General features: G+C 44.8%; 1 protein-coding gene across 2 annotated transcripts in view; it reads right to left on the minus strand.

Moving 5' to 3' along the window:
- The window catches only part of LOC142140684 (FH2 domain-containing protein 1-like), a 62,336-nt gene that overhangs the window by 33,050 nt on the left and 8,109 nt on the right, over positions 1-21,177 (minus strand). Inside the window, exon 2 of one of the 2 annotated variants that reach the window (XM_075198464.1) lies at positions 8,284-8,357. The exons of the other annotated variant lie outside the window; for it this stretch is intronic. The gene's annotated coding sequence lies outside the window, so the exon portion shown is untranslated. The remainder of the gene's footprint in view (positions 1-8,283; positions 8,358-21,177) is intronic. 2 annotated transcript variants of the gene reach the window in all.

Genomic DNA, 21,177 nt, shown 5'->3' on the forward strand with positions numbered 1-21,177 from the left:
ATGACGCAGGTTGTGTCATCAGGAGACCTGTTGAAGCAAATAGCATCATGAAGTCCCAGCCCTCTTTGCAAGTGGAGGGGCGGGATCTGTGGTGTCAGCTTCTCTCCCAGGAGTCCAGAAATTCGTTTTTCTCCCGACAAGTATAAATTTGGTTAATGGTTTCATTTAATTTTCATCTGGGAGAAAAATATTGTATTAATACACACATTTCATCTGGGAGCAAAGTGCGATGCTCACATCTAGGTGTGTTTCACCTTCACCGACCATTATATATGTCATCACATGTTAAATTGTGGTGTTAACTGATAATTCAGTGCTGTGATAGGCAGCAATCTTAACGCCACAACCGGAGCTTCATTGATAAATAGACCCCTAACTCTCACATCCCTGTCTGAAGTAACATGGCTCTGACAACTGTTTACTTTTATGGGTCAAAGATGAAATCTTTAATATTGTACAGCTCCCACGATACCCAGCTCCCATGATACACTGCTCCCACGATACACTGCTCCCATACTACACAGCTCCCACAATACACAGCTCCCTTGATACACAGCTCTCCCACGATACACAGCCCTCCCACGATACACAGCCCTCCCACACTACACAGCTCTCCCACGATACACAGCTCCCACACTACACAGCTCTCCCACGATACACAGCTCTCCCACGATACACAGCTCCCACACTAAACAGCTCTCCCACGATACACAGCTCCCACACTACACAGCTCTCCCACGATACACAGCTCTCCCACGATACACAGCTCCCACACTACACAGCTCCCAAAATACACAGCTCTCCCACGATACACAGCTCTCCCACGATACACAGCTCTCACACTACACAGCTCCCAAGATACACAGCTCTCCCACGATACACAGCTCTCCCACGATACACAGCTCTCCCACGATACGCAGCTCTCCCACGATACGCAGCTCTCCCACGATACGCAGCTCTCCCACGATACGCAGCTCTCCCACGATACACAGCTCCCACGATGCACAGCTCTCCCACGATACACAGCTCTCCCACGATACACAGCTCTCCCACGATACACAGCTCCCACACTACACAGCTCCCAAGATACACAGCTCTTCCACGATACACAGCTCTCCCACGATACACAGCTCTCCCACGATACACAGCTCCCACGATGCACAGCTCCCACACTACACAGCTCCCAAGATACACAGCTTTCCCCACGATACACAGCTCTCCCACGATACACAGCTCCCACACTACACAGCTCCCAAGATACACAGCTCTCCCACGATACACAGCTCTCCCACGATACACAGCTCTCCCATACTACACAGCTCCCAAGATACACCGCTCTCCCACGATACACAGCTCTCCCACGATACACAGCTTCCACACTACACAGCTCCCACGATACACAGCTCTCCCACAATACACAGCTCTCCCACAATATACAGCTCTTCCACGATACACAGCTCTCCCACGATACACAGCTCTCCCACGATACACAGCTCCCACGATGCACAGCTCTCCCATGATACACAGCTCTCCCACGATAAACAGCTTCCACACTACACAGCTCCCAAGATACACAGCTCTCCCACGATACACAGCTTTCCCATGATACACAGCTCCCACACTACACAGCTCCCAAGATACACAGCTTTCCCACGATACACAGCTCTCCCACGATACACAGCTCCCACACTACACAGCTCCCAAGATACACAGCTCTCCCACGATACACAGCTCTCCCACGATACACAGCTCTCCCATACTACACAGCTCCCAAGATACACCGCTCTCCCATGATACACAGCTCTCCCACGATACACAGCTCCCACAATACACAGCTCTCCAACGATACACAGCTCCCACGATACACAGCTCTCCCACGATACACAGCTTCCACACTACACAGCTCCCACGATACACAGCTCTCCCACGATTCACAGCTCCCACGATACACAGCTCCAACAATACACAGCTCTCCCATGATACACAGATCTCCCACGATATACAGCTTCCACACTACACAGCTCCCACGATACACAGCTCTCCCACAATACACAGCTCTCCCACAATACACAGCTCTCCCACAATATACAGCTCTTCCACGATACACAGCTCTTCCACTATACACAGCTCTCCCACGATACACAGCTCTCCCACGATACACAGCTCTCCCACGATACACAGCTCTCCCACGATACACAGCTCTCCCACGATACACAGCTCTCCCACGATACACAGCTCTCCCACGATACACAGCTCTCCCACGATACACAGCTCCCACGATGCACAGCTCTCCCATGATACACAGCTCTCCCACGATACACAGCTCCCACACTACACAGCTCCCAAGATACACAGCTCTCCCACGATACACAGCTCTGCCACGATACACAGCTCCCACACTACACAGCTCCCAAGAAACACAGCTCTCCCACAATACACAGTTCTCCCACGATACACAGCTCCCAAGATACACAGCTCTCCCACGATACACAGTTCTCCCACGATACACAGCTCCCACAATACAGAGCTCTCCCACGATACACAGCTCCCACGATACACAGCTCTCCCACGATACACAGCTTCCACACTACACAGCTCCCACAATACACAGCTCTCCCACGATACACAGCTCCCACGATACACAGCTCCAACAATACACAGCTCTCCCATGATACACAGATCTCCCACAATACACAGCTTCCACACTACACAGCTCCCACGATACACAGCTCTCCCACAATACACAGCTCTCCCACAATACACAGCTCTTCCACGATACACAGCTCTTCCACGATACACAGCTCTCCCACGATACACAGCTCTCCCACGATACACAGCTCCCACGATACACAGCTCTCCCACGATACACAGCTCTCCCTCGATAAACAGCTTCCACACTACACAGCTCCCAAGATACACAGCTCTCCCACGATACACAGCTCTCCCACGATACACAGCTCTTCCACGATACGCAGCTCTCCCACGATACGCAGCTCTCCCACGATACGCAGCTCTCCCACGATACACAGCTCTCCCACGATACACAGCTCCCACGATGCACATCTCTCCCACGATACACAGCTCTCCCACGATACACAGCTCCCACACTACACAGCTCCCAAGATACACAGCTCTTCCACGATACACAGCTCTCCCACGATACACAGCTCTCCCACGATACACAGCCCCCACGATGCACAGCTCCCACACTACACAGCTCCCAAGATACACAGCTTTCCCCACGATACACAGCTCTCCCACGATACACAGCTCCCACACTACACAGCTCCCAAGATACACAGCTCTCCCACGATACACAGCTCTCCCACGATACACAGCTCTTTCATACTACACAGCTCCCAAGATACACCGCTCTCCCACGATACACAGCTCTCCCACGATACACAGCTCCGACAATACACAGCTCTCCAACGATACACAGCTCCCACGATACACAGCTCCCACGATACACAGCTCTCCCACGATACACAGCTTCCACACTACACAGCTCCCACGATACACAGCTCTCCCACGATACACAGCTCCCACACTACACAGCTCCCACGATACACAGCTCTCCCACAATACACAGCTCTCCCACAATACACAGCTCTCCCACAATATACAGCTCTTCCACGATACACAGCTCTTCCACTATACACAGCTCTCCCACGATACACAGCTCTCCCACGATACACAGCTCCCACGATGCACAGCTCTCCCATGATACACAGCTCTCCCACGATACACAGCTCTGCCACGATACACAGCTCCCACACTACACAGCTCCCAAGATACACAGCTCTCCCACGATACACAGCTCTTCCATACTACACAGCTCCCAAGATACACAGCTCTCCCACGATACACAGTTCTCCCACGATACACAGCTCCCACAATACACAGCTCTCCCACGATACACAGCTCTCCAACGATACACAGCTCCCACGATACACAGCTCTCCCACGATACACAGCTTCCACACTACACAGCTCCCACAATACACAGCTCTCCCACGATACACAGCTCCCACGATACACAGCTCCAACAATACACAGCTCTCCCATGATACACAGATCTCCCACGATACACAGCTTCCACACTACACAGCTCCCACGATACACAGCTCTCCCACAATACACAGCTCTCCCACAATATACAGCTCTTCCATGATACACAGCTCTCCCACGATACACAGCTCTCCCACGATACACAGCTCCCACGATGCACAGCTCTCCCATGATACACAGCTCTCCCACGATACACAGCTTCCACACTACACAGCTCCCACAATACACAGCTCTCCCACGATACACAGCTCCCACGATACACAGCTCCAACAATACACAGCTCTCCCATGATACACAGATCTCCCACGATACACAGCTTCCACACTACACAGCTCCCACGATACACAGCTCTCCCACAATACACAGCTCTCCCACAATATACAGCTCTTCCACGATACACAGCTCTCCCACGATACACAGCTCCCACGATGCACAGCTCTCCCATGATACACAGATCTCCCACGATAAACAGCTTCCACACTACACAGCTCCCAAGATACACAGCTCTCCCACGATACACAGCTTTCCCATGATACACAGCTCCCACACTACACAGCTCCCAAGATACACAGCTTTCCCACGATACACAGCTCTCCCACGATACACAGCTCCCACACTACACAGCTCCCAAGATACACAGCTCTCCCACGATACACAGCTCTCCCACGATACACAGCTCTCCCATACTACACAGCTCCCAAGATACACCGCTCTCCCATGATACACAGCTCTCCCACGATACACAGCTTTCCCATGATACACAGCTCCCACACTACACAGCTCCCAAGATACACAGCTTTCCCACGATACACAGCTCTCCCACGATACACAGCTCCCACACTACACAGCTCCCACAATACACAGCTCTCCAACGATACACAGCTCCCACGATACACAGCTCCCACGATACACAGCTCTCCCACGATACACAGCTTCCACACTACACAGCTCCCACGATACACAGCTCTCCCACGATTCACAGCTCCCACGATACACAGCTCCAACAATACACAGCTCTCCCATGATACACAGATCTCCCACGATATACAGCTTCCACACTACACAGCTCCCACGATACACAGCTCTCCCACAATACACAGCTCTCCCACAATACACAGCTCTCCCACAATATACAGCTCTTCCACGATACACAGCTCTTCCACTATACACAGCTCTCCCACGATACACAGCTCTCCCACGATACACAGCTCTCCCACGATACACAGCTCTCCCACGATACACAGCTCTCCCACGATACACAGCTCTCCCACGATACACAGCTCCCACGATGCACAGCTCTCCCATGATACACAGCTCTCCCACGATACACAGCTCCCACACTACACAGCTCCCACAATACACAGCTCTCCCACGATACACAGCTCCCACGATACACAGCTCCAACAATACACAGCTCTCCCATGATACACAGATCTCCCACAATACACAGCTTCCACACTACACAGCTCCCACGATACACAGCTCTCCCACAATACACAGCTCTCCCACAATACACAGCTCTTCCACGATACACAGCTCTTCCACGATACACAGCTCTCCCACGATACACAGCTCTCCCACGATACACAGCTCCCACGATGCACAGCTCTCCCATGATACACAGCTCTCCCTCGATAAACAGCTTCCACACTACACAGCTCCCAAGATACACAGCTCTCCCACGATACACAGCTTTCCCATGATACACAGCTCCCACACTACACAGCTCCCAAGATACACAGCTCTCCCATACTACACAGCTCCCAAGATACACAGCTCTCCCACGATACACAGCTCTCCCACGATACACAGCTCCCACAATACACAGCTCTCCCATGATACACAGCTCTCCCACGATACACAGCTCTCCAACGATACACAGCTCCCACAATACACAGCTCTCCCATGATACACAGCTCCCACGATACACAGCTCTCCCACGATACACAGCTCTCCCACAATACACAGCTTCCACACTACACAGCTCCCACGATACACAGCTCTCCCACGATACACAGCTCCCACGATACACAGCTCCAACGATACACAGCTCCAACGATACACAGATCTCCCACGATACACAGCTTCCACACTACACAGCTCCCACGATACACAGCTCTCCCACGATACACAGCTCTCCCACGATACACAGCTCCCACGATACACAGCTTTCCCATGATACACAGCTCCCACGATACACAGCTTTCTTACGATACACAGCTCCCACACTACACAGCTCCCAAGATACACAGCTCTCCCACACTACACAACTCCCACACCACAGGGCTCCAAAAATTACACTGCTCCAACACTACACTGTCCCAATATTGCACTACTCTAACATTAAACTGCTCCAATGATATTAAATGTTCCAATGTTATCGCGCCACCATTATACTGACTCAACATTACCCCGTAGCAATATTCCTCAAATGGGGACATGCCTGATTATATCCCACTCACAACCTCCTGTTCTGTCATTACGCTTCTGTCATTACCATCCACTGACATTACCCTTCTCTGGCTTTACCCCTTCTCTGGCTTTACCCCTTCTCTGGCATTACCCTGCTCTGGCATTACCCTTCTTTCGCATTACCCTTCTCTGGCATTACCCCTTTTCTGGCATTACCCTCCACTGGCATTACCTCTTTTTGACATTACCCTTCTCTGGCATTACCTCTTTCTGACATTACCCTTCTCTGGCATTACCGTGCTCTAATCAATCAGTATTGCCTCTAGATACTGTGCTGTGGAAATATTATCTTTACACTATTACTCGTTACTTTGCGATACTCGGTTGTTTTTGTGGTCATCATTTTGTGTTATCTCCAGGATTGATGAAATGCGAATTTCATGCTCCCAGCTTAATATTTCTTTCATGTGAATCCCTGTTTGATTGTGCTGTGTACAAGGACATTATTATAGTATTTACAAGCAATGCTTTAGGGATTAATCATCAAAGACGCCTCCATTCCTTTGTGTTACGAGATTAGCACAATGAAAGCCAACGTTTTACAAGCAGCAACAACACAATTCTGGAAGCCAACAACGTTAGATCATTTATAGAAGGTTTTCACCAGATCAGATAACAAATTCATATAATTATAGCTGTCAGTCCTAAAAAGAAAACACCCCTTCCGAGATTCACAAATGTTTTCTATGAGTGTCATGATGATGATGATTAATGCAATGATATTCCAATCACTATTCACCTGAATGCTGCAATATATTAAAATATTTCACTAACTAACTCTTCTGGAAATCCCCTTTATTACTAATGATTGGGGCTGTCCCTGAGCATTAGTAGAATTCCTGGTCAAGGCTTAGCACCAGTAGATGGGGGGGAGGGGGGGGGGGGGTAGTCCTGGAGCTCAGTTGGGGTGTTTGTTAGGGTTCTTCAGTATGGTCACTCTCATGTGTCCTCAGTTTGGTGACGAGTGCCCAGTGGCAACTGAGAAGGTGACCTTGTTCTTCAAACCTGACCATAGACTGGGGAAACTCCACTAACAATTTTATTAAATAAACAATCAAAAGATTTAGGATGCTGGCGCAAACACTCAAATGCCGCCCTCCACAAGGATCTCATAAAAAAAAAAGCAAAAAAGGAAAAAAATTACAAGAATGAGGTGGAGATGGCGCTAATGAGATGTAAATTAGATGCCACACCTTTAGGCGTGGAGTACACGCTAATGTTGGCACAACTCGAGAGGAAGGTGCGGAATCTAACGTGCCCTTGGTTTTCACCAAGAACCCCCGCAAGGAGGTATGGGCTCCACTGCAGGGGACACGCAGGTCGCGGTCCTTCACTGAGTCCTATAGCGAGGCACAGAATGAGAGTAGCCTGGTGAGCCGATTAGGTAATGTGCTGGCAACGAGGTACAAGGGAGAGTCCAGAAGAGAGGTCAGACAAGGCGGATCAATAACAGTCTGGAGCAAGAATCAACAAGGGAAAATCCAAACAATACGGGTAGTAGGGGCATAGCAATATCAGAGGTAGTCAGGCAAGCCAAATCACAGGAACGCTGGAGCTGGGAGGAAAACCTAATACTCTGGCACAGAAGGGAGGACAGGAACTGCCTTATATAGTATGGGCAGCCAATGAGAAGGAGAGAGGCGGCGACGCTGTCATCGGCCGCCGCCTGAGGTTAGAATAGCGTCCCATTGCTATGCAACGCATGTGTGGAAGCGCCGGCGGTCTGGCCCGGAAGTCTTACGTCTGGTTTCCTGGCAACCAAACGCACCGAGGGCGGAGACAAGTGACAGGCCCGAGGAAGCAGCGGGACGTTGCCTGATGAAAAATGAAAAATATACTAAATGACATATACAATCACATATAGAACACAAATATAATAATTAAAAAGCTTCAGTACTCTCACAGTTCCTTCGTGCAAATACAATTCAACCGTGGTTGAAAGCGTGAATGTACAAAATATTTTCTTCTCCTCCTGTCTTGTATCGAATCACTTCCTCGCCAACGTGGCAAAGCAAAAAACACATCATAGTATTACACATATTTCACAAAATTACTTCTGCTCAAAATTACCAAATCGTGAACATAACAAATTCATTTTTTTTTTTAAATGTTAAATAATGTGCGTATTTAAATACCATAAATGAAAACATAGATAATTTCATCTGCTCATATGTAATATAATCAGGTGTTTTACCCACAATAATAACAGTTCTCTGGTCTCTGCAGTATTTAGTATTGTTATTCTTAATTTTTAGATATTTAGTGTTTGTCCTCTCAAATTATTTAGTATTCTAGTATTTCAGCGTCAAAAAGAATTTAATACATAATATCTTTATTAGCAGAGAAAGAACTCTGGTTATGGGTGTAATCTCAACACAGAGATACACGTTAAAAAACTTTTGATCTCAGATTAAGGAGTTGAAAAGGGTGTGTGCTTTTTTTATTCATGGTATTTAAATACGCACATTATTTATAAACATTTAAGGATATATATATATATATATGTATATATATATATATATATATATATATATACATATATAATATTTATATTCTTTCAGTCTGTTACTTCCACGATTAATTTGGAGCAGAAGTAATTTTTTTAAATACGTGTTACACTAAGATGTATTTTTTGTTTTTTTATCTCATTGTATGTCACATTGGAGAGGAAGTGATTCGAAACAAGACAGGGGGAGAAGAAAATATTTTGTACATTCACAATTTAAACCACGGTTTTATTATTATTTTTGTATTGTATATGTCATGTTGTATATTTTTCATCTACTTTACATCTCATTAGCGCCATCTCTACTCCATTGTTGTCATATTATTAATTACTTTCCTTTATTAATAACTGTACTTTGGTCTCTCACCATTCACAGAATTATAGAATATATCAGCAGAACCTTGTAGCTCATCGGGTCTGCTCTTTTGTGTCCTGATAACACTAGATCATATTTGCTCCTTATATTGTTCCGAGATTTAGTGAAGCCTTGTGCGTTTCCCACACAAGTTTACATTCCTCTACTGTATTATTCTCTACCACCTCTGCTGCCCCTTTATTACCCCTTTTGGTCAATCTTCTTCAAATCCTACACCTGCTACCCTCCAGGCTTAGTCCATGTCCTCTTGTTCCAATACTTATCTTCCGCTGTATAATACTCCCCTTTTGTGCCTTGGTAAAACCCTTGATATATGTGAAAGCCTATATAATACTCCCCCTCGTCCTTTCTGTGCTCCAGGTGGTAGATATTAAAGCCTGCAGTATTTCCTGCTAAGCTTTGTGGTGTAGACCATGCACCAGTTTAGTTGCCTTCTTTGGACAATCTCTCATTTATTGAGGTCCTTCTGGAGATACGGCCTCCAGAACTGAGCACGACACTCTGGCTGTTGTTTCCCCAACGACTATATAGTGTCATCACCACCTCTCTACCGCTACTAATTGTTCTTCCAGTGTAACCTGACATCCTACTAGATGTCCCCATTGCTGCGTTACTTTGCCTGCTGAACTGCATATCCCCTGAAATGGTCATTCCTCGATCCCTCTCCTCCTCTGTTGATATTTTAATGCCATTTAATGCTACATTCTGTCTTTGAATTTTTGAGATCCAAGTACATGATGTTACATCTTTTGGCATTGAACTGTAGTTGCTACACTCTTCACTAGTCTTTTAATCTATCTAGATTATCAATCATTTTCCCCATAATGTATCCTGTTACATAATTGAGTAATTGCAAAAAAGGCAGACTTTACCTCCAGTTCCATTAGTAATATCACTAATAAAGGTATTAAAGAGGACTGCTCCAAGTACAAATCCTGGGATACCCTACTATATTAGGGTTCGTCAATACAAAAAGAGAAGTGCCGCATGTGAACAGTAGCTCTTTCCTTCTTTTCCTATTGCATATTTATATATTTTACTTCGAGAGCCGTTGAAAGTACATCTACATCCAAGTACATCTACAAATTAAGTATTATTTAAAATATTTACTTAAGGGTTTATTAAAGACCACCAGTTTCTCCTGTGTGTGGTGGGTCCTCCCCTCCCCTAGATCTAAATAAGGTTAGGTTACCCTCGACCTCTTCTGAATACATTCCATTTACTGCCGTCATCTGTGGTTCCACCACCGTCATATCCTCCCAACAACCAATGATTCCAATCCCCAGCGTTCCCATTTATTTATCAATCTTCCATGTGGGACCGTGTTACAGACCATACTAACATCCAGATATACTGCATCTACAGCTGCACCTTGATCAATTATCTTAGTCACTTAGTACAAAAAAATTAGTTTTGTTTCACAAGATCTCCCCCCCCCCCCCCCCCCCCGAGTAAATCTGTGCTGACAGTATATTGTAAATTGCTGGCTTTTAGATATGCTACAATTTATCTTTCAGTAGTGTTACCATTAATTTCTCAATCACGCTTTTCTCTTCTCTACTTCCAAACATTTGCTGTCTTATTAGCCGGGATTTTTGCCACATTCGGCGAAGATTGTCTCTCTCTGTAGCAGCAAACACAGCGGTTCTAACTGAAAGCGTTAGGTGCTCCTATAAAACATTATATTGTATGGAAATCGGATCTGTGCCCAGTTTGGCTACACATGTGGATGACCACATGAGCTGGTCCCTTGGCTGTTATGGTCGGCCAGTGACTTCAGATACCACAGAAACATAGACTTTGACGGCAGATGAGAACTGCTTGAACCATCTAGTCTGCCCATTTTTTTATTAACCTATGGTAACCTTAAACTGTATTTGGTCCTTTAAATCTTTGTAATGATATCCTTATGTCTATCCCAAGCATGTTTCAATTGCTCTACTGTATTATCCTCTACCACCTCTGATGGGAGGCTATTCCACTTATCCACTACCCTTTCCGTGAAGTAGTTTTTCCTCAAATATCCTCTGAACATACTTCCCCCCAGTGTCAGTACATGTCCTCGTGTTCTAATACTTCCCTTCCTTTGATGAATGTTTCCCTCCTGCACCTTGTTATAACCCTAGATATATATGAAAGTTTCTATCATGCTCCCATTTTACCTTCTCTGCTCCAAACTATACATATTAAGATCTTTGAGTCTTTCCAGGTAGGTTTTGTGCTGTAGACCATGCACCATTTTATTTGCACTTCTTTGTACATTCTCTAATGTATTTATATCCTTCTGGAGATATGGCCTCCAGAACTGAACACAGTATTCTAGATGAGGCCGTACCAATGACCTATACAGTGGTATTATTACTACTTTCTTTCTGCTACTGATTCCTCTCACTATGCAACCATCTGACTTGCCTTCCTCATTGCTTTGTTACATTGCTTACCTGCCTTTAGGTCACCTGAAATAGTGACTCCTAGATCCCTTTCAGGCTCAGTAGTTTCCATTATAGTGTCATTATTACTATATTTAGCCTTTTGGTTTTTGAAACCCAAGTGCATGATTTTGCATTTGTTTGCATTAAACTGTAGTTGCCACACTCTTGACCATTCCTCTGGCCTACCTAGATCATCAATTATTTGTTTTACCCCTCCTGGTGTGTCTACCCTGTTGCATATCTTTGTGTCATCTGCAAAAAGGCATACTTTCCCTTCAAACCATTTGCAATGTCACCAATAAAGATATTAAAAAGCACTGGTCCAAGTAAAGAACTTTGGGGTACTCCACTGGTAACCTTTCCTTCCAGTGAATGTACTCCAGTTACTATAACTCTCTGTTTTCTATCCTGCAACCAAGATCTTATCCATTCAACAATCATAGAATCCAATCCCAAACTTTCAAGTTTGTTTAACAGTCTACGATGTGGGACAGTGTCAAAAGCCTTACTAAAGTCTGTATAAGCTACATCTAAGGACCCCCTTGATCCATTACTTTAGCCACCCAGTCAAAATAGTCAATAAGATTTGTTTCTCCCAACCAGTAAATCCATGCTGTTTGCGATCCTGGAAGCTACTGGATTTTAGATATTCTACAACTATTTCTTTTAAGAGTGTTTCCATCAATTTCTCTACTACTGATGTAAGGCTCACTGATTGGTAGTTGTTCGCCTCTATCTTGTTTCCACCTTTGTGCAGTGGGACCACATTCTCTCTTTTCCAGTCCTCTGGAATTACTCCTGTAGCTTGTGACTGGTTGAATAATTCTGTTAATGGTGTTACCAGCACCCCTTTAAGCTGTTTTAGTATCTTTGGATGTATCCCATCTGGCCCCATTGATCTATCCCCTTCCAGTCTTGAGTGTTCTGTTAGGACCTTCTCCTCTGTAAATGTATTTTATCTACCTAATTTTTATGAGTATACTTGCAAAATATCAACAATACTGGCCCAATGGACTTCTCTGCCAGTTCCGAATCTACACAAATCTCTGCATGTTTAGATAACTAGCTCCTTTGCTGAGACAATAAAGAGGACAAAGGACATCGCCAACATGTACCCGTGTGACCTTCTTCTAGAAACTCATTTTGTAGGATGAACCCTGAGATTCCTGTGCTCTTGTGGACGAGCCATCCCAGACCAGGAATGTCCGTCTTTGTCTTATGATAACACATCATGACCTTGCCAGTGACGTCTGCATATCAGTCCGGACGCATCTGATCTTATCAGAATCTGATCAGTTCAAAGTAAATCCATTCACCAGCTAATGTATTCAATCCAGTGGCCAAAGCTTTATCTGGTGATGTAACAGGTTCATTAGGGAAATAGGTCAGTAATTCTTAGCATATCAATCTGAAGTTTCGGAATGGGAACTTTTGTATCTGTATTTAGATGTGGGGCGAGGTCCTCATTATATAAGTGTTAAATGATTTGTGACTTCATTAAGCTATTGACTTTAACATAATTTAAACAAGGATGGCACAATGCTGGCGACTTAATTCACATTATTCTCAGCATTATATTAGGACAGGTAAAAAGAAATCCCATTACTCGGACAGAACTTGATAGTTACTATGCAGACAAGAAAAATCTGCTCTCTATTATGTCTGAGCAACAGAAACCGACAAAGTGTTCTTCAATAGATTTACTAACAAAAAGTCTGCTGTGTATTGTCATCATCAGCTATTTATATAGTGCTACTAATTCTGCAGCGCTGTACAGAGATCTCACTCACATCAGTCCCTGCACCATTGGAGCTTACAGTCTAAATTCCCTAACACACACACATGCAGACAGAGAGAGACTAGGGTGCATAGGAGAAAATCTCTCCCCCAATGATATCATTTCTGGGAAGCTCCTGCAACATACAGCCATTAATATATCATACAAGGTGGAGGAGAGATGTGGGGGAGATGGAAGAGAGGAGTAGAGGGATGGGTGGGAGAGAGGAAAAGAGGGGTGGGATGGGAGAGAGGAGAAGAGATTCGGGGGATATTGGAGAGGAGAGAAGTGATGTGGGAAAGGGGAGAAGAGGGATGGTGTAGATGTGAGAGGGGAGAAGAGATGTGGGAGAGGGGAGAAGAGGGATTGGGTAGATGTGAGAGGGGAGAAGAGATGTGGGAGAGGAGAGAAGAGGGATTGGGTAGATGTGGGAGAGGGGAGAAGAGATGTGGGAGAGGGGAGAAGAGATGTGGGAGAGGGGAGCAGTGATGTGGGAGAGGGGAGAAGAGGGATGGGGTAGATGTTGAGAGGGGAGAAGAGGAATGGGGTAGATGTGAGAGGGGAGAATAGATGTGGGAGAGGGGAGAAGAGGTATTGGGTAGATGTGAGAGGGGAGAAGAGGGATTGGGTAGATGTGGGAGAGGGGAGAAGAGATGTGGGAGAGGGGAGCAGTGATGTGGGAGAGGGGAGAAGAGGGATGGGGTAGATGTTGAGAGGGGAGGAGGGATGTGGGAGAGGGGAGAAGAGATGTGGGAAAGGGGAGCAGTGATGTGGGAGAGGGGAGAAGAGGGATGGGGTAGATGTGAGAGGGGAGAAGAGATGTGGAGAAGAGGGGAGAAAAGGAATGGGGTAGATGTGAGAGGGGAGAATAGATGTGGGAGAGGGGAGAAGAGGGATTGGGTAGATGTGAGAGGGGAGAAGAGATGTGGGAGAGGGGAGAAGAGGGATTGGGTAGATGTGGGAGAGGGGAGAAGAGGGATGGGGTAGATGTTGAGAGGGGAGAAGAGATGTGGGAGAGGGGAGAAGAGATGTGGAGGAGAGGGGAGAAGAGGGATGGTGTAGATGTTGAGAGAGGAGAAGAGATGTGGGAGAGGGGAGAAGAGGGATGGGGTAGATGTGAGAGGGGAGAAGAGATGTGGGGTGAGAGGGGAGAAGAGATGTGGGAGAGGGGAGAAGAGGGATGGGGTAGATGTGAGAGGGTAGAAGAGATGTGGAGGAGAGGGGAGAAGAGGAATGGGGTAGATGTGAGAGGGAAGGAGAGATGTGGGAGAGGGGATAAGAAATGGGGGGGGCGGGATGGGAGAGAGAAGAAGAGGGGCTCGGTGTCCTGAGATCTAGAAATAGACACAAGCTGTTATTTATCCTCCTTACAAACAGAGCGCCGCCCTTCCCCTGAAATAACAGGTGATTGTGTTGTGTGCTCACAGCAGCAGAGACCCGTGAGTTATTCTCAGACTGTTTGTACAATCGCTGGGTGGTGACGGATGAATGAGTGTAACTGGCACGATGCAGGTGGCCGTCTCATCTAGGACAATGAGAAGATGGGAGCAGCCCCCCAGGTGGAGGCAGTGACCCTGAATATCGGCAGACTTCCTTTCTGGGGCTGCATTGTTCATCAATGTGAAAACATTTCTTAAACATATTCTGTTTTATACAGTCACGACAACAAGCATTGTGCACATGTGTTTAACAGGTCATATATGTGTGAGAGGTCACAGGATAGAGTTAGTGATGAGAGGTAGAAGGGGGTTCCTGTAAGGAATTACTTGTAGGAACACAGTTCATCTGTTTCGTGTGTGAACCAAACTAAATGCAATTTGGGGATGTTTCTGGTCAGTATCCATGAGATGTTCTGCAGAATATTTATCTATATATATATTAAAGTGTAAAGATCATCTGTAAGCACAGACAGCAAACACAGAGAAACTCCTGAATAATATTATTATCACACGAAATATATTCAATGTTTACATGCTACTAACACAGGTTCTGCTCCCTCTAATGACTTATTCAAGAATTTTTGAACCAGGATGACACTCACTCTCTCTCTATGACGTGTGTGTATATGTATGTACATGTGTATATGTGTATATATATATATATATATATATATATATATATATATATTGGTAAAAATAATTATAATTAACAATGGCGCTCAAATCAGAATTGTAAGTCAATATCAAATGTCCAAAAACACCTTCAACACTTCCTCCATAAGAGGTGGCAGCCTACCTTCAAAATGCCAGATGGACATCCATCAGAGGCTATCCAGTTTACATATCCATATGTCCCACTGATTTCTGATTGTCCCACTGGCTATACTGAGTAGAATTCTGTATGGACCCACTGTAGATAAAGTACTGCTAACAGTATACCCAATACTTATGGATCACAGATAAGCATATATTATTATTACCATTTATTTATATAGTGCCACAAATTTCGCAGCATTGTACAGAGAACTTACTCACATCAGTTCCTGCCCCATTTGGGCTTACATTCTAAATTCCCTAACACACACACACACACACGTCAATTTGTTAGCAGCCAATTAACCTACCAGTATGTTTTGGGGTTTTTTTGGAGTGTGGGAGGAAACCGGAGCACTCGGAGGAAACCCACGCAAACACAGGGAGAACATACAAACTCCTCACAGATAAGGCCATGGTTGGGAATAGAACTCATGACCCCAGTGCTGTAAGGCAGAAGTGCTAACCACTTAGCCACCGTGCTATATTGTGAGTGTGCATTTTCTGGGTGATGTTGAATAAATTTTTTGTGCAAAAATACTACACCATATGGCATTTCTAGTCCCATATTATATACTTGCTGAGAGGAGAGGGTAAGCTGCACGACCAAGAAGTGACACACACAGATTAGCTGTCTTTATATCTACATTGGATCTACCAGGATGAGTTGATGCTGTTTACACGAAGCCAATATACAGATAAGCTGCATTTCCTATTTTTTCTGGTACGCTGCTACACGGTGTTCTATATAAAATTATCACTGGTGTAATTATTATTCTACACTATTCTTTGGTTTCTTCTCTCTGTCTTTATGTTCATACATGGTTGAAGATGGTGGAAGCTATGCGGTATTGATATACCGATCATCATGTGATGAGCCTTAAAGTCTTCTTTCATCTGGTACGCATATATCACAATATTGGTGATACTTCCCAGAGGATACTGCACTTGTGTTCCTTCTGCTTGAATTTACACACACACACACACACACACTATATATATATATATATATATATATATATATATATATCTATCTACTATATAAAAGCCTAGTGGCATGTGTCTGTGTGTGGAAAAAAAAAACCCCAAGCTGCAGCGCCACCTGCTGGGCGAAGTTATACACTGACCTACTAAATTCTTAGTGTGTGTGGGGAAAAAACTCAGAAAGGGCTGAAATTTGCTGCAGCGCCACCTGCTGGGCGGAGTTATACACTGACAATAAATTTTTAGTGTGTGTGGGGAAAAAAACTCAGAAAGGGCTGAAATTTGGTATACTAAGATGTTTTTAATTTGTTAATTGTTAAAAGTGTTTATAAAGATTTTAAAAAAATATATATATATTTCTTGAAGGAGAAGTGACAGTGGGGAGTGGTTGGTGGTTGCCGGGGGTGACAGAGCGAGAGGAGTGTGATACTCAGGACCGCTGAGAGAGATCCCTGTGTCTGGATAGACATCTGGATATATGTGGCGATAAAGATGAAGGATGAGGTGATAGAGAAAAATGATGAGGTGGTGACATGTGGACAAAACCACGTTAAAAAAGGGCGCTTGCGTCGGGAAGTAACGCTCTTCCCCTGAGGAGGCCTGGGCTAGGCCCAAATGCATGACAAGAACCTTTTTAACACCTTAAGTAGCTTGATTTGACTAGAATGCATGAGTATCATGCACGGGTTAACTTGTGTATATATATATATATATATATATATATATATATATATATATAAAATCACACGCAATAAAGAGAGTGAGTGTGTCACACTGGTTCACACATTCTGTGATAACATATTACAATAGGGCAATGTTTTTTATTGGGCAGAATAGATCACTATATGAAGTATATCGACTTTTGGTGAGAGAATATCTCCCCACAGTCTTGAATAATTTTGCAGACTGTCCCAATTTTGGAGGTCAAAAGATTCCAGAAAAGGAGTGGTAGCGACGTTGATGGTTGGGGCAGATCGGAGCCATAGCCAAATTTGTCCAAACTTTCTAAATGGCAATGTACTGGGGAACGTTTTGGTTCAGTAAAGATTGTGCCCCCCCTTCCTCAAGCTATGAGCCAGATTTACATAGTACTTAATTCCTTGGGTTATGCCAGCACTGCCACAACTACACCAGCACCATCCATATGATTATGCCAGCACTGCCACCTCATTGATAGTGAAATGTGCTGAAGGCAGAAGGGACAATACCTGTGGATAGGAGATGGCTGAATAATTTGGTAAAGGCAGAGACCAGTGAGGCGGAGAGGGTGCGCAGTAGATTAGAAGGTTAGATCTGCAGGACAAGTCATGGGGAGGTGTGTATAAGGATAAAGCTGCAGGGGGTACGGGGGGGGGGTGAGGTATGCATGGAGGGGGCTAACATCATTTCATGCCCAATTGTAACAGTTTCTTTCTTTGAAGCTGCCTGCATTGTCCTGGGCACTATATGGCTGCTGTTGAAGCATGGGGGGACAGAGTTAATCAGGGAAATGTGGAGGACTGGCAGTGGGGATCGGGGGGTGGTGAAGAGAAGAGAAGATTGTTTAACCAAAGTGACACCACATTAGAGATGGGCAGGTCCACGTACAGGATTACATTCCACATAATATATTATTAAACATTTATATGTACTATGGTATAGCATATTAAACAGCCCATCTGGTAAACAACGCGTTTCAGCATTGAGTCAGCAGTTGTAAATCCACCAATAAACATTTTACAGGATGTTCCCGGATGTTGTGATTTATTTCAGTTGTTATTCATGTCACTGATGGTAAACCTTAACCTCAGGATAATGTATTAATAATGCTTCACTTTCAGTCACTATTAAACCCCACACCCCATGAAGAGTGATGCTGGAAGTCCCACAGCCCACCCATCACCTCCATACAACATAGACCACCCTCCACCCTCCTCTACCACAAATAACCTCCATCACCTCCATATAACATAGACCACTCCACCTCCTTTGTTATAAATCTGTCCATACCATCCAAATGCTTATAACACAGCTATCCTCCACCTCCATATAACAAAGACCACCCTCCACCTCCATATAACACAGCCAACCTCCATCACCTTTAGACAACATATACCACCATCTACCTTCTTCTACCACAGCCAACCTCCATTGTCTTTGTACAACATAGACCACCATCTACCTTCTTCTACCATAGCCAACCTCCATTATCTTCATACTACATAGACCACCATCTACCTTCTTCTACCATAGCCAACCTCCATTGTCTTCGTACAACATAGACCACCATCTACCTTATTCTACCATAGTCAACCTCCATTGTCTTCATACAACATAGACCACCATCTACCTTCTTCTACCATAGCCAATCTCCATTGTCTTCGTACAACATAGACCACCATCTACCTTCTTCTACCACAGCCAACTTCCATCACCTTCATACAACATAGACCACCATCTACCTTCTTCTACCACAGCCAACCTCCATTGTCTTCATACAACATAGACCACCATCTACCTTCTTCTACCATAGCCAACCTCCATTGTCTTCATACAACATAGACCACCATCTACCTTTTTCTACCATAGCCAACATCCATTGTCTTCATACAACATAGACCACCATCTACCTTCTTCTACCACAGCCAACCTCCATTGTCTTTGTACAACATAGACCACCATCTACCTTCTTCTACCATAGCCAACCTCCATTATCTTCATACTACATAGACCACCATCTACCTTCTTCTACCATAGCCAACCTCCATTGTCTTCGTACAACATAGACCACCATCTACCTTATTCTACCATAGTCAACCTCCATTGTCTTAATACAACATAGACCACCATCTACCTTCTTCTACCATAGCCAATCTCCATTGTCTTCGTACAACATAGACCACCATCTACCTTCTTCTACCACAGCCAACTTCCATCACCTACATACAACATAGACCACCATCTACCTTCTTCTACCACAGCCAACATCCATTGTCTTCATACAACATAGACCACCATCTACCTTCTTCTACCATAGCCAACCTCCATTGTCTTCATACAACATAGACCACCATCTACCTTTTTCTACCATAGCCAACATCCATTGTCTTCATACAACATAGACCACCATCTACCTTCTTCTACCACAGCCAACCTCCATTGTCTTTGTACAACATAGACCACCATCTACCTTCTTCTACCATAGCCAACCTCCATTATCTTCATACTACATAGACCACCATCTACCTTCTTCTACCATAGCCAACCTCCATTGTCTTCATACAACATAGACCACCATCTACCTTTTTCTACCATAGCCAACATCCATTGTCTTCATACAACATAGACCACCATCTACCTTCTTCTACCACAGCCAACCTCCATTGTCTTTGTACAACATAGACCACCATCTACCTTCTTCTACCATAGCCAACCTCCATTATCTTCATACTACATAGACCACCATCTACCTTCTTCTACCATAGCCAACCTCCATTGTCTTCGTACAACATAGACCACCATCTACCTTATTCTACCATAGTCAACCTCCATTGTCTTAATACAACATAGACCACCATCTACCTTCTTCTACCATAGCCAATCTCCATTGTCTTCGTACAACATAGACCACCATCTACCTTCTTCTACCACAGCCAACTTCCATCACCTACATACAACATAGACCACCATCTACCTTCTTCTACCACAGCCAACATCCATTGTCTTCATACAACATAGACCACCATCTACCTTCTTCTACCATAGCCAACCTCCATTGTCTTCATACAACATAGACCACCATCTACCTTTTTCTACCATAGCCAACATCCATTGTCTTCATACAACATAGACCACCATCTACCTTCTTCTACCACAGCCAACCTCCATTGTCTTTGTACAACATAGACCACCATCTACCTTCTTCTACCATAGCCAACCTCCATTATCTTCATACTACATAGACCACCATCTACCTTCTTCTACCATAGCCAACCTCCATTGTCTTCGTACAACATAGACCACCATCTACCTTATTCTACCATAGTCAACCTCCATTGTCTTAATACAACATAGACCACCATCTACCTTCTTCTACCATAGCCAATCTCCATTGTCTTCGTACAACATAGACCACCATCTACCTTCTTCTACCACAGCCAACTTCCATCACCTACATACAACATAGACCACCATCTACCTTCTTCTACCACAGCCAACATCCATTGTCTTCATACAACATAGACCACCATCTACCTTCTTCTACCATAGCCAACCTCCATTGTCTTCATACAACATAGACCACCATCTACCTTTTTCTACCATAGCCAA

This window comes from Mixophyes fleayi, chromosome 2 (genome assembly GCF_038048845.1).
Source record: "Mixophyes fleayi isolate aMixFle1 chromosome 2, aMixFle1.hap1, whole genome shotgun sequence".
Taxonomy (NCBI): Eukaryota; Metazoa; Chordata; class Amphibia; order Anura; family Limnodynastidae; genus Mixophyes; species Mixophyes fleayi.